The sequence below is a fragment of the Bison bison genome, unplaced genomic scaffold (assembly GCF_000754665.1).
Source record: "Bison bison bison isolate TAMUID 2011002044 unplaced genomic scaffold, Bison_UMD1.0 scf7180017864321, whole genome shotgun sequence".
Taxonomy (NCBI): domain Eukaryota; kingdom Metazoa; phylum Chordata; class Mammalia; order Artiodactyla; family Bovidae; genus Bison; species Bison bison.
Window position 1 is genome coordinate 201,469 of NW_011494893.1, and position 3,711 is coordinate 205,179.

Genomic DNA, 3,711 nt, shown 5'->3' on the forward strand with positions numbered 1-3,711 from the left:
GGTGGGCTGCAGTCCATGGGGTCGCTAAGAGTCGGACACGACTGAGCGACTTCACTTTCACTTTTCACTTTCATGCATTGGAGAAGGAAATGGCAACCCACTCCAGTGTTCTTGCCTGGAGAATCCCAGGGACGGGGGAGCCTGGTGGGCTGCCGTCTATGGGGTCGCACAGAGTCAGACACGGCTGAAGCGACTTAGCAGCAGCAGCAGCAGCAGCAACACCACTAGCACCTGAGTCGTGTTTTGTTTTGCTTCTCAAGCTGAAAGTAGGATTCTGCTGACATGTTTCACGTTTGTATCCTCTCTGTAAGTCAATCAGTCAAAACCACTAGTGGCCCCAGTATGCCCGCAGCCCTGGGCCAGGCCCCCGCCCAGCCAAGCCCACGGGTCTGCCGAGGGCACAGGCTGCTCTGTGCACAGAAAGGCCTGTGCTAGGGTCTCCTCTGGGATTCCTTCTGCAGCCAAAGCCCAGCTCCACTTCTCCAACTGCAGATGCGTTCTTGTGGCTGGGATTTCTACACACAGCTACGTATTTCTTACAATGTCACTGACCTTCGTCTTGTCCCCTTTCACTCTGATCCATGCGCTTGCTATCTGATAGCCCTGTTCTGTTTCCTGGATTTCTTCATTCATTGCCTTTCTCACAATTTATATTCATTTCTCAGAAAAGGGTGATGCTGATTGTTTGCTGTGAAACTAGCTCTGGACAAAGTTCATGGAACCAGCTGAAACGGTTGCTTAAAGCCACGTTTCTTCTCTCCGGAGAGGCACGGCTGGTCCTGGCACTGCACACCTCTCTGCAAAAGACGCGGACAATGTCAGCGGCGGGAATGCTGAGCTGCCCCAGGCTCGGCGCCAGGTGCTCTGCTGCGTCACTGCGTGCAGACGTGCCTGCTTTATGGCGGCACCCCTTTTCTCCAGGTTTCTCGGGGAAAAGTCTACACTCTAGGTTGTCTCTCAACAGGTTCTTCCTGAGATTATGAAAATTTATCCACCCCCCACCCCGCCCATAAAAGGCATCTACAATGGCATTCAGAAAAGTACTTTGGCTTGGTCAATTCATTTTGCTTGGCAAAATGCTCCCATGCAGAGAGCACCTGCAGGCTCACCTATTCATCTTCCCAGCAGAGCTGCGTAGTGGCCAGCACCGGCGTTCAGGCAACCTGGAACTCAGGTCTGACTCCTAGTCCAGTGCTCTTTGCTCTACAGCACGTCAGAACCAACGGGCTCTCCGTGTGAGCAAAACAAAGATGACCGCCAAAATAATTTGGGCACAAAGGTTGAAGCAGTGTTGCCATGTGACACAGCCAGGTCCCAGCGGATTGATTTATGACTTAATAAAGCAGAATTGAATCGCAGAATCGCAGGCTGCAGTTACCTGGTCTCCACATGATCCACTCACATAGGAAAGTGTCATTCCTGGAGGAATGTGGCTCTGAAACTGTCTTGAGGCTTGTAGACTGGAGCTGGTTGTGTCACTGACGAGGCCCAGAGAAGCCAGTGGGTAGAAGGGCAGCAGGTAGAGAGGGGTCTGCTGGGGGCACTGCGGGAAGAACCGAGGCAGAGGTGCAGACAGTAAGCTAGAGGGGAGCGGCAGCGGGCAGGCGGCCCGGGAGCCAGAAAGACAGGGAGGGGGAGTTGGTCTGGCGGAGGGACGGACCAGGAGCGGGGCCCGCGGTCCTGGGGACTGCCCAGGAGGAGTGCAGTGTGCTGCTATCGTGCTGGACAGGTCAGCATGAGTCACACATTCTCCAGCGCAACTCTAGACCAGTGGCGGCTCCTCAGTCTCCACCGAGGCATCAGACATACCTCAACATACCTTTAAGACCAGAGACTTGGTCTCCTCTTATCCAAAATTCTTTTACCCTAAAACTTAAAAAAAATAGATCTCAGGTCCATGGAAAAGAACTGACTTTTTCAAGAGAAAATTTGAGTAGGAAAGGAAACCATGGGGCAGTTGAAAAGTAGTTACAACAACCTATCTGAAGCGGCAATGGCAACTATTTTCATGGACAAGGGTTAAGTATGGTGGTGACTACATCTCTGATTCTCTTCGCTAGAATAAACCTAGCTGAGTTGTTGAACCAGTAACCCTGCCTCCCGCTTTGGTTTCTGTAAGTTTATAACTTGAAGCGTAGAAGGCGAGTCACCTAGCTTGCATCACTTGGGCGGTGAGGACCATGCTGCTCACTCTGGTCATGGCACTCGACAACTGTCAACATTTGGAAAGAGAACTTTCAAAATTACTCCTGAAGCTTATCTTTATGTATCTGTCCAAAAGAGGTAGGCAAGGAAGCCCCGACTCTGGGTCTGCTCTGGCAACGTCGCCTTCTCCCCCAGCATTAGAACGTGCTTGTTTTTGCGTGTTCGTTGCCCAGACCCTACTCAGCAAAGCCCCCTGTGACGCTGTGTGTATTTCGCAGGACACGCGTGAGGCAGCCTCTGTCTTTCACCGTCCGTTGTTGTGGCTGATCCGCAAGTCAAAGAGAACACTCTACATGACACTTTCTAGGAAAGCAGTGGGGTTTAATCGGTAGGTCAGCATCCTTCCTGCCCTCAGCTCACTTTGGAGGTTGGGCCTAATCAGAATTATTGATCATTCATTCAGTTGCTTTTCCTGAGACTTTGGCAGGCGTTGTTGGGTGAACCTCCTCCTAGCGCCTTCCATCGGGGCTGGTGTGAGTTCCCATGTCCTCAGTTTGCTGGCCTTCAAGTAGGGACAGGACTTCTCAGAATTTCACTGTCTTGTAACATATCAGATGTAGAATCATTAAAACAGAAAGTTATCTTTTTGCGTGAGAGGCCTTGGGGGAAATTTAAATTGTTAAATTTAAATTGAAAATGAAATCATCTCTTCTCTTCCACAAAGTCCCCACAGCTTCCAGCGAAAGGAGGTGGGGGATGAATTCAGTATCAGCACCTTTATCCAACACTTGGCCACAATGAAGTGTTGGGATAATTTACCCAACAGCCTCCATCTCTAACCCGCTGTTCACGTTTCACAGGTCCATTAGAGCTGAAGATTCTAGAAATGTCAAGTGCTGCCTCATGGAGGGTTGAATATGTATTGGGTATTTATGGTAGGCAATTATAACTTCACCAGGAAGGCTCCAAACCCCTGGGAATAACCAGATTCCAGGTAAGGGAGAGTATTTCTGTTCCCCAAGAAGAGGCCCCAGAATTGTTTGAATAGCAACAGTAGCTGTTGTTTAACATATAGCAAAGGAGATAGGCTTCTTTTTTCTTTTTTTTTCACTGTGGCAGAGCTTTGAGTCTGCCATGGGGGATTCTGGGGGCTTTCAGGCCTTTTTCCCCTTTGCATCTCATGTCACAGTGGGCATGCTCCATCATGAATGCCCCCCAACCCCGTGAAGAATGCACAAGGTCCTCCAGGGCAGACCCCGCTGGCCGCCTGTCTTCTTCGTGGCCAGGTTGGACATGGGTGGCCATGCGTGCACGTTGTTTTCCATAGAAGACGCACATAAGCACTGACTACACAGCCCGTTGAGTTGCATCAGGTGCTAACAGACGGTGCAGCTGTTTGACCGGCAAAAACATCTTGCTCGCTCTAACGGTCACTGTGGTCAGCGGCATGCTGGGGACTGGCCTCGGTTTGGGGGGACCACGGCCCAGAGCCCAGGGAAGTCCCTGGGACGGGGCTGCCATCCTTCTGCAGTGCGTTTACCCTCCTATTGTTTTGTGTTTTTTTCC